Here is an 11,977-nt window from a genome sequence, read left to right as displayed (position 1 = left end):
TGTGGAGACTACTTAGAAAAGTTGGAATAGCTCTTTAAAGCAGCTATTCCTGTACTGGGAATTTTCCCAGAGGATCTGAAAATATCATATCATAGGGATATATGTGTGCCTATGTTTATAGCAGCACAATTAGTGATAGCCAAATCTTGGAAACAACCATGATGCCCATCACCTGAGGAAGGTTTGAAAAATATGTGGTAGTTTTACACAATGGAGTATTACTCAGCTATAAAGAATGATAAACTTCAATTATTTATATTGAATTGGATGCCACTTGAAGATATACTCATAAGTGAAAGAACCAAGACACACATGTGTAAATATCACATGGTTTCCCTGGTATAAGAACTCAAAAGAAGAAATACAAATAGAAATTTATAATACAATTAAAGGGAAAGCAGGATCTCAAGGACTAACTAATCAAGAGTGGGAAAGGAGAAGAGCTAGGAAACATGCCAGTGACAAGCCATACAGTTATATATAGAAGATGGGCAAGGCAATGATTCTGAGAATCTCCAGAAGATTTTTGAATCTAGCAGTTAAATGAAAATATTCTTAACCTGACTAACTATATATACTGAAACATGTGAACTAAGCAACTGCACTGAGGATAGTAATCCGTAATACTAGGTTCATGCTTGGAGTGCCTGCCATTCTGGTGTTCTGAATACAATCTGCTTCTCATGACATGCCAGTTGCTGCTGTGCTGTCTCTTGGGAAGATGACTGTTCAAAAAGAAGTGGGTGGTGAATGAAGGCAAGGGATAGGAAAAGAAATGTTGTGGGACTCTCCTTCAAAGTTGTACATGGTTAGACTTTTGGACTTCTGTGTAAGTATAACAATTACATAATTCTTTATGCATATTTTAAAAAATGTATTCTAATATTTAAATAGATTTTCATCATATTCTGTAAGGAATTAAATTTCAACATATCAATACTTGATGAAAAATACCTGTTCTTTATTACGCATAAGATGCTTGATATTCAGACAGATAGTGAGGTTAAGCTTAAGAGCCTAGGTTGTATGGTAATAACAATAAGCTTGTCTTCTGGAGTGTTAACAACCTAAGTTTGCAGACCAAAATTAGAGAAAATGGAAGGCCACAAGAACAGCCTACATTTTGACCCTAGCCTTACATAGTCAATTGAGACTCAGGACATATGAGAACTTGTTCTGTATCATCATGGAACTTGGTATTGTCCCCAGTTTTCTGATCAAGGAGATTATTGGGCCAAAGAGGAAAATTATCGATGATGCAAGGTGTGCTTAAGGAGAATCCCATGGAAAGAATTCATTCTCTCAGGCTTTTCCATTGCTTGGCACATTGGCCAAGCAACGTCCATGACTCATCCACATGGCTGACACTGACAGTGGTTCTACAATCTGAGTTACAGGATTTCAGGATAAATTCTGAGGTGATTTCACTGACCTTATGAGACCCAAAAGCTACAAATTGGTTGCGTATGTCCTGCTTTACCTTGGTGTTAACCTTCCAGCAAAGAAGTATAAAAACGAACTATAATAAGTAAATCCATGCTGTTATATTGAGCTATAGGGGACTCAGGTCAACAATTTCTGACATTTCCAGTGAAGCAGAAGACCCAATACTAGTATTGATTACTGAACTCTTTTAAAATATTTTGCTGAGTTTCCACACCTATAATATTCAAATAACGGAACTTAACAAAAAAGAGGATAGAGATGAATATTTGTTTTTTTCTCTGTACTCAAAATGGTTAGGATAGGTATTTAGTTACATTATCTTAATGAATAGAGGGATTTGTTGTAATCATGTTTGTAAATAGGATATCATGTATGCATATTGTTTTTTTTTAGTTATTCTATTATTTTATTTACTTTTTGTATGCAGGGAAGGGTCTATGGGTGTTCAGGGGGTCAATACTAGATTGGACTCATAGTGATCCGCCTGTTTACAGCCTCCCAAGAGCTGGGATTACAGGTGTGCCCCACCACGTCCAGTCTCAGTTGCCCTCTCAGTGTTTCCCAGGGGCAGGGCAGGCCTAGTAGGCCCAGGGATCGAATCCTCGGCCGCCTCACCTGCTTGCAGGTGCTTTAATACGCTGAGGCATTTGGCTGGCCCTATATTATTTTGATATACACTGAAGAAATTCCAATTTTGTGATGCCTTCCAAAATTATAAAAGCCAAGCAACGCTGATACGAAAGATGGACAGATACTGGTTATATCCTGCAGTGAGCCCTGCAGGATGCTTGGGTTCATGGTGATCCACAGGGCTGCACGAAGCCTGACCTGGGAGCCCAGGAGAGATCTCTTCGGCCCCTTTGAGATGGCGCAGTGCTCCAGAAATGTCAGAGAGACTGAGAACACAGTGCATGGTCACAGTGTACTCACTGGGTCGAGATATGGTAGGAGACAAAGCGCAATGAATATATCTCTTACACGCCACTTCGGCTTTACTAGGCATTTTACAATAAATTCATTGTTGTCTGCTTCGTTCGGTTTCATTCATTTTCATAAAGGGAGAGAATTTTCAAGGCCAAGGAGTATTTGCAAGCTCCGTCCTCCTCTCCCTATGCCAGCGTCCTCAGCACAGCGCAGGGCTTGCTGCTCTGCTGTCATCCTCACTCTCTGTCCTGGGCAGAGGCCTCAGCTGCCAGGTGTTGCTCTGAGGTCCCCAGCCTCTGCCCTCACACAGAATGGTCTGCGCTGTGCTGCTCCCCAGACAGCTGGGCAGGCGCGCAGCTGGGCCTCCAGGCAGGAGGTTTGTGTTCAGGGCTGTAGCACTGTGGGCGGATCATGAGTCATGTATGCATATTGTACAGCAATTAACCACTAGGAAGAATATATACAATGTGTTAATTATTGAAAATGTCCTACCAATTTAATTTGAAACTGTCTCATTGATATTTGCTTCTCAATAAAATTATGGGAAAAAATAAAATATTTTTTTAAAAAATACTGAAATTGGAAGCCAGGGAAATGAAACATCTAATCTCCAAATAACTTTTGTATTTATACTCATAATATCAAATATCTATAGTAGGAATTGCAAGTAAGCAACATAGGTCTGTAAAAAAAGAATGTCCACACATATATTGGCAGATAGTAAAGAATGCCATGGTAAAAAAATAAGTAAATAAAAAATTAATGTCTGATTGCCTTCTGAATGATTGTGTGATTGTAACAGATGATGTAAGCCATTGACTCTGTGCTGCATAGCAAAGCAGAACCCTCCAACACATTGCCTACCACTCTTCCAAGTCCATCTCCCCACCATCATGAAACCTTAAAGCTGCAGAGTTTGCTTGAGGCCTAACTTTAATTTCTTTGGACTCATGTTCCTCTGCTTGCCCAGTAAACCCTCTTTGGCAACTGGAAAAGAGCATAATAGAAGACTAAGTGACACTTCTTCTTGGATTAGACAATCCTAACTTTGCCATCCATTCTTTGTTACAACATCCTTCAAGATAATCAGTATGGGAGCCAATCAGGGTAAGGTTTCCCCCTCAAATGTATGCTAAAATATTTTAAGAAAGGATTTTCAGGCTATTTCAAAATAAAAATAAAACCTCTGGGGCACTGTCTCTTCTCTGAGATCGACTGGCCTGAAACCTAAGCAACTCCGGGTCTTCTCTGTGATTCACTGAGGCTGCCTATGCCTTGATTGGCCACAGGATGGCAGCCTAAACTTAAAATTCATTCATAAGGTTTGAGAAAACATGAAATATGCGAAACAAAGTGACCACTCCAATCTCAATTTCTTTATATGTATTCTTGGCCTGAACTGTGTCAGAACCTCCTAACTTGGCTCCATGCCTGTGCCTAACAAAAAGAAAAAAAATCTCTCTTGGTAGTAAAATCTGATCAGCAAGACTGCAATTCCTTTGTAAATGGCACTCCAAAGACTAAAAAGACTTACCACATCCTGCCTGATGAAGAATTTCCACACTTGTATATGGATGACAATCTGAATCTGCTAGTCCCTTTGCTGCCTTCAGAAGCAGCTCCTAGTGAACCAACAGCTATATTCCTAGACTCCACCACTGCATCACTGCCACCCACTGTACCACAGTTCATTCTGCCAAGCTGGACAGCTCCATCTTCCCCACATGCATCACCCCCTGCCGTGTCTACACTTTCTGTTCAATCTGCATCACACACACACAACCTGCCTCCTAAGAGTGCCTGAGCCAAGCCCTATCTGCCACTGGCTCTGTTCAACACAGCTCCAGATGTCTTTATGAGATTATCTTGGGACCAAACGGGAACAAATTAGCAACCGGCTTTATACCAGCACCTGCAGCTACACTGATATTCTCAACTGGAAACACGCCAAACTCCATCCTACTCAGAAAGGACCCAACTTATGATTGATGTACTGAATTTGATCTTTTGGGCACATCAGCTCACCTGGGAAGATTGCCAACAAATTCTCCTGACCCTTTCCAGCACCAATGAGCATAGTCCCTTATTTTAGAAAGATGTCCGTGTCTAAAGACAAGAGTTCCAGACACGAATGCTGAACATGTCTCTTGGATAAATACCATCTTTCCTCCCATCTTCCCAGAACAGGACTTCAATAATGCAAAAAGGCCTTGATGCTTTGAAATTGCGTCATGAGTCTTTTTTTCTGGCTGCAATAAAAGAGGAAAGAATCCTATCAACATGTGGAAGATTGCTTATATCACCCAAGAATCTAATGAGAACCCTACAAAATTTTATAAAGGACTGGGTGAGCCATACTGAATGTATTCCCCATTTGACCCTGAAGCCTCAGAAAATGTGCAGTTGGTAAATTCAGTCTTTGTGACACAGTGTACCTCTGACATCCATGAAAGATTCAGAAAATTGATGGCTTCACAGGCATGGATGCCTTCTGGCTGCATCAAATAGCCCAAAATACTTTATAAACTGAGAGAGATAGAAAAAGAAGAAGAAAAGAACATGAACATCACTAGATTGCTTTTTCTGACTGCACCTGTGGAAAGGCCACTCTCAGAAATTCCCCCAGATAAACCAACCCCACTACCAAGGCCAGGAGAACAACAAGGCATCACAGTGTATCCAGGTCAAAACAGGAGGTCATCTTATGCTTTACTTTGAAATCAGTGGGCCAGAAATAACCACCTGGGGCATTGGAAAGACAAAATACCTCTTCTGTCTGAAAGATACACAAGCTTCTAAAGAACCAAGCCTGCCACAGCCTGACCAATACTTTTGATATTTGATGATAAGCAGGACAAAACAGGCTCCATAAGATTGGCATCTTGGGAGCCCATGGTCTCTGCTAAAATCAGGGGATAGCCAATGATTTTTATGGTGGACAGTGACAGTGAAATTTCTGCTGTAACTCAGCTGGTTACTCCTTTGTCTTTCTAGAAGATTCAGGTAATTCGTGTCATTTAGACCTTCATTGAGAAAAATTTCTGTCAGCGTCCTTCACCCCAAACCTGCCAAAATCTCTCAGGCTTAAGCCCATAATGCCAGATGTGGTATTGACTTTGACTGTGCCCTGAGAAAAAGAAAGACTACCACTTCAATCAAAACTGGCCAAAGTCCCAATGAATCTAAGGAAGCTTTACAGGAGAAATCAAATTACAAATTTTAATTTACTGATAAATATAACTTTGGTTTTCTGTTTGAGTTAAAATACATGAAATATTTCTTGTATATTGCAAAGTATTAACTTTGCGTGGTTATCTTGTTTTTTCCCCATAATTTATTATTTTATGGTAAAAACATAGATTCAAGTTTACTCAGAGATCAAATGGTGGACAGTCAAGTTCATTATCTGGAAGGAAAGGGACATTTTAACATTCAAGCAGAGGGGCCAGGAAAATGGCCCAGTAGAATAAACGTTTGCCTGGCAAGTGCAAGGGCCTGAGTTCAATCCCCAGTTCTGCAAAAAAAAAAAAAAAAAAAAAAAAAAATCAAGCAGCTACAGCCATGTTTGTTGTAAAGGGTTATAGTAAATGGGAAAACATATATTAAAATGATATGCATCTTAGAGATATACTTTTAATATCAGAAGATTTTGTATAAGTTTTGTCCTGCCAAAGAAATTAAAGGAGACAGATAATGACAAAACTAAAAGCTTACACTTATGAAGGAAAGCTTAGGCAAGTAGCTTAGCAACTTGATAGAGCTCAAGTTGTTCCTTTTCAAAGTTTCTATGAGGGAAATAATTAAATGAACATAAAGTTATGAGTCAAATGATAGCCCTGAACAACTTATGTGATGTGTTACTCTCTTTAATGTGAATTTACATTAACATGTTTCAAAACAAATAATGATATCATGATTGTCATACTGAAATATTAAATATGACTTTTGATTTTATGTTTTCCTTGTAAAATTATGTGTCTGTTGTTGTTCTACAAGGATTCAACTACTGGGACAATTGCAATTGATAAAAATAACAGTTCTTCACTTTATATTTCAAAGTGTTTAAATAGAGAGAAAATCATGATAATGAAACCTGCAACCAAATGAGAACTAATCAAACTAATCAGATAGACTTCACAGGAAACTGAGATACTCAAACAAATTAAAAAGGCTCTGTCCTCAGATCCAAGTTTAGGAATTCCAGGTGTGACTCATTCCTTCAACCTGTTTGTCAACAAAAACAACATGATGGAATGCTAAGAAAGGTCAATGACCTACTTGTCCTAGACTTAGGACTCAATTCCAAAAAGTTGGCCTCCCTTTCTACAGACACTTGCTGCTGTAGTTCTGATCCAAAGAACAGATAAACTGACTCTGGGACAAAACTTGACTATTCAAATGCTTCACTGGTATTTTTGAAGTCCTCAATAGATGGGCTATCAAACAGCTACACTACTCAGTACTAAAAATCGCTGGTCAGAAATCTCCAACTCATGTTCCACCAGTTAAAACTTTAAATCCAGACACCTGCTTGCCATTTTCGACAGCCATACTATGACTGTCTCATGCTAATTGATAAACTGTTTGCTAGCCATTTTTACCTGCAGATGGAGCCTCTGACCATTGTTGAGTACACTTTGCTCACAGAATGAAGTAGCTTGGTGAGAAATAAAAAAATATCAATCTGGTTATGTAGTTGTCACTACTGAAAAAGTGCTCCTAGCCAGAATTTTTCCTCAAAACTGTTTGGCTTAATGGGCTGATCTTTGTGCTCTAATACAGCCCTTAACTGGACAAAAGAGAAAAAGGTAAATATTTGTACAGACTCCAGGTATGCTTTTGCTACAGTTCATGTCCATGGGACGTTGTATAAGGAATGTAGCCTTTTAACAACTGAAGAAATACAAATCAAGCATAGAGATATTATCTTAAAGCTTGTAGTTGCCATATAAATAGAAGGTTGCTGTCATCCACTATTAAAAATTCAAAGCAAAGATGGCAAAAATCCATCCATAGATTTATCACTCCAAAATCAAGAAGGACTATTCTAATGACTGGTGGAAAGCTTACACTGAGAGACAGGGCCCTAAGGATTACCCTTAAGAGACAATGTACTCAAAGCCCTGCCTTTATCACCCCTGGATGCTGATGGATCAATGCACAGCTGAAGATATTTTTTTTCTTTTCAAAGTTTTATTGATAAACATATAGCAATGAGACAGTTTCAAATCAAATCGAAAGTACAGTTTCAACAAATAATACACTGCATACATTCTTCTCAGTGGTTAATTGCTGTACAAGATGCAGACTTGTGATCCTACTTACAAACACCATTAGAAAAAATCATTCTATTCATTAAGAGAATGCAACTATATATCATTGATTGGACACCTTACACCAGTGAATCTGTCTTAAAGACATGTACTGTTTTGGACCTTTTTACCTTCTTTTAGTCTGTACCTTTGTTCTATAATCTGGGCTATAACTCCAGAGAACTGGGAAGTTCCAGAAATGGTTGCTTTTATTGTTTTCTACAACTGTGTAACCATTAAATCTTGGAGGCTACCTACCATCCAAGATCTAAAATGATTTTCCTTTGGGTAATATGTCTAAGTATCTGAGGAATTCATGAAAAAGAATATACTGGGATATCCCTGTCCATCTTAGTGGTACTCCAAAGTTCCTCAAACATACCAGATAGGACCCCCACCAATCTAATGCATCACATTCAAAAGGATTTTATTTCCTCTATTTGGGTCCCCACCTCCAAGGTATTTACAAACTTTTCACTAGCTCCAGATCTGTTATAATTGGCTAGCAAGAATCATGTTCTTCTCCAACAGACAAAAACAAAATATAGCCAATTTTAGAATATCCTGTCTTCAGCAATTTGTATTTGTAAAAACTTACAGAACTGTCTAAAATGGACCTGATGTTTTGGAACTTGTTCCCATCAACTTACTATTGTAAATGAAGCTGTCTAATTTCCAAACTTTGGTGCTATGTGTTTTCAGTTTGATATGACCCAATTTGTCCAGAATACTAGAAATAATAATCAAATTCATTAGTGTGGCAGAATATAAAATCTACTCTCAAAAATCTATAAGATCCCTGTACATCAATAACAGACTAAATAATACATAATTTAAGGAATGATAAATTTTCACAACACATCAAGAAAATTGACTTACTTAGGAATGAATCTAACCAAGCAATTAAAAGAACTCTACAATGAAAACTAGTACTCTGAAGGAAAGCAAATTAATATCAGAAAATGCAAAAGTATCCCTTGTTTCTTGGTAGGAAAAACTAATATAGAGAAAATGGCCATAATTACAAAACTGTTATATGGCTTTAGTTAACTCCCAATCAAAATGCCAATAGAATTCCTTGCATAAATATACAAAACAATTAAAATTTATATGAAAAGAGCAGTGACCTAGAATAGAAAATGCATTTCTGGACAAGTTCAAGATAGGGGTTATCACAATCCCATACTTTAAATTATAACACAGAGATACAATGATAATAACAGCATGACATTGATGAAAAATAAAAGAAATTTACCAATCAATTAAAGAATGATGGGACCAGGGAGATTGCTCAGTGGCTTAAGTACCTACCTGGCAAGTGCAAGATCCTGAGTTCAATCCCTGATACCAAAAGCAAAAAAAAAGAGTCCTTAAAATAAAACAAGAATACAAAATAGTTATGATAGATATACAGCTACTTTCTCTTAGTTCAAGGAAAAGAATGATTTGTACTAACAGTGTTTAGACAAGGTTTCCTGTCTGAATCTTGTACTATGAATACTCTGAAGACAACAAAATGCAATGTATTAAGAATTGTAAATATCTTACTAACCTGTTTTGCAACTGTCTCATTGCTATTTCATTCTCAATAAAATCAATTAAAAATCAAAAAGAATAAATTTTTTTCTTCATAAAAGAACAAAAGAATTAAAAACTAAAATTTAATTAAAAAAAAAAAAACACGGCCGCCCTACCCTGCCCACCCAGTTGAGGAACCTGACCATGGCATGGATGGTGGGTGGGGGTGGGGTGTGTTGTGCTGCTCAGGAGAGGCCCAGGCTTGCTCAGGGGGAGAGAGGCAGCTGGGCCAGGCTGCCCCCTCCAGAGGAAAATGGAACGGTGACAGAGGCTGCAGTAAAAGTGATGGAAGAATTGCTTAGCCTGGACCCATGACAACAGGAATTATTAGAGACAAGGTTTACTGGAGTTGGAGTTAGTAAGGGGCCACTCAATAGTGAGTCTTCCAATCAGAGTTTGTGAAGTGTGGGATCCTTGAGTGATAAAGAAGTAGAGATGCCTGGGAAAAAGCAGAATGCCCAGTGAAATTGCAAAACAAAAGCTGAGCCATATGAAACTAGCCAAAGGAAAGGAACTCCTAGGGGATATAAAATTAGTGATTACTTTGAGTAGTGAGTAGAACAGTGAGTAGAACTGCCTTTCTATGGTTTAGATGGCAGTACTGTGAAGGACACATCAGAGGAGCAGTCTGATCTGCCAACCCTTATATCAGTGATGCTAGCCAAAAACCTACTTGACACACAGTAGCTGGCACAGAGAGGAGTTGGGCTCTGCTTCACTTTTGTATCAGCTGAACAAAAGAGCCCTCTTCTCCACGATCTGGCTACACAGAGCATTCCTGCCGTTCCCAAAAGCAGATCTCCATCCAGCATATACAGACAGAGTCTGACCTCACAATAGAAAAAATATCTGCACTAGAAAACAGTAAAAATTCTGACTTAGAAAAGAAGGAAAGAAGAATAGATGATTTATTAAGAGCCAACTGTGATTTGAGATGGCAAATTGACGAACAGCAAAAGATGCTAGAGAAATACAAAGAATGATTAAATAGGTGTGTCATAAGCAAGAAACTCCTTATAGAAAAGTCAAAAACAACAGAAGATGGCATGTGGAGATAAAAGCATTAAGGACCACTTGAATCTGGGCCACTTCACTACTGTCCAACATGGGGCCTCCTTTTCTGAACAGTGGACAGGTGGTTATGCTTTCCAGAATCTTATCAAGCAACAGGAAGGATAAATTCTCAGAAGGAAGAAATAGAAAAACAGCAGAAAACACTAGAAAAGTTGAAACCTCCTACCATGTGTCAGGGCTCTCCAGCAAACAATGAGCAGAAACAATGGAAAAGTTAGACCAATGGAGCTGAAAATGAAATATTAACGTTAGCATAATACCATGAGCAAGATGAAATCTTCAAACTCAGATTAGGTCACAGAAGAAGGAAGAAGCAGAGATCCAGGCTGAGCTGGAAAGGCTAGAAAGGGTTAGAAATTTACACATCATGGAACTAAAAAGGATACATAATGAAGATAATTCACAATTTAAACATCATCCAATGCTCAATAACAGATACTCGCTGTTACATCTTTTGGGTAGAGGAGGTTTCAGGAAGTTTACAAGGCATTTGATCTGACAGAGCAAAGATATGTAGCTGTGAAAATTCACCAATTAAATAAAAACTGGAAAGATGAGAAGGAGAATTACCACAAGCATGCATGTAAGGAATACCGTATTCACAAAGAATTAGATCATCCCAGAATAGTTAAGCTGCATGATTACTTTTCACTGAACACGGACACTTTTTGTACAATACTAGAGTACTGTGAGGGAAATGAGATGGAGTTCTACCTGAAACTGCAAATTAATGTCAGAGAAAGAAGCCCCCTCCATTATCATGCAGACTGTGAATGCTTTAAAGTACTCAAATGAAATAAAAACTCCCGTCATACACTATGCCCTCAAACCAGGCAACATTCTTTTAGTGAATGATACAGCATGGGGAGAGACAAAAAATACAGATTTTGGTCTCTCCCGCCATAGATGATGATATCTATAATTCAGTGGATGGCATGGAGCTAACATCACAAGGTACAGGTACTTACCACCAGAATGTTTCATGCTTGGGAAAGAACCACCAAAGATTTCAAATAAATTTGATGACTTTTCAGTGGGTGTGATCTCCTATCAGTGTCTTTACGAAAGGAAGTCTTTTGGCCACAATCAGTCCCAGCAGGACATTCTACAAGAGAATACTATCCTTAAAGCTACTGAAGTGCAGTTCCCACCAAAGCCAGTAGTAACACCTGAAGCAAAGGCTTTTATTCAATGATGTTTGGCCTACTGAAAGAAGTACTGCATTGATGTCCAGCAGTTGGCCTGTAACCCCTACTTACTGCCATGTATCTGAAAGTCAGTGTCCACAAGTAGGCCTGCTGGAGCTGCTCTTGCATTGACCTCTAAGGCCTCCAATACCAGTTCTTCAAACTGAGACCTAGGCAAGGTCAAAGCCTGTTCAACATGCAAGATAGATGAGTGGCATTGAACAGCGGGTTTGGAACCTGGTAAATCTGAAGAGATTTCATGAAACCTGTGCCAGGTACTTTTATTTTCTAGTTTTTTTCTCATCCATAGAGCATGAAAGCATCAATTCTCATTGGGAAGAATCCTTGAGGGGCTTAGGCCTGGCCTCAGAGGAAGAGGCCCAATCCAGGATTCAGAGTCAGCAGCCACTGTACATGATTGCTCTTAATAAAGAAAACAAAATAAAATGATAAACA

General features: G+C 38.6%; 1 pseudogene; it reads left to right on the top strand.

The window, feature by feature from the left end:
- The first annotated feature begins 9,714 nt into the window (after positions 1-9,714).
- On the top strand, positions 9,715-11,688 carry LOC101559728 (annotated as a pseudogene).
- Positions 11,689-11,977: the final 289 nt, after the last annotated feature.

The sequence above is a fragment of the Octodon degus genome, unplaced genomic scaffold, assembly GCF_000260255.1.
Source record: "Octodon degus isolate 3935 unplaced genomic scaffold, OctDeg1.0 scaffold00103, whole genome shotgun sequence".
Lineage (NCBI taxonomy): Eukaryota > Metazoa > Chordata > Mammalia > Rodentia > Octodontidae > Octodon > Octodon degus.
The sequence above is the reverse complement of the archived record's forward strand: the minus strand, read 5'-3'. Positions and strand labels throughout refer to the sequence as shown.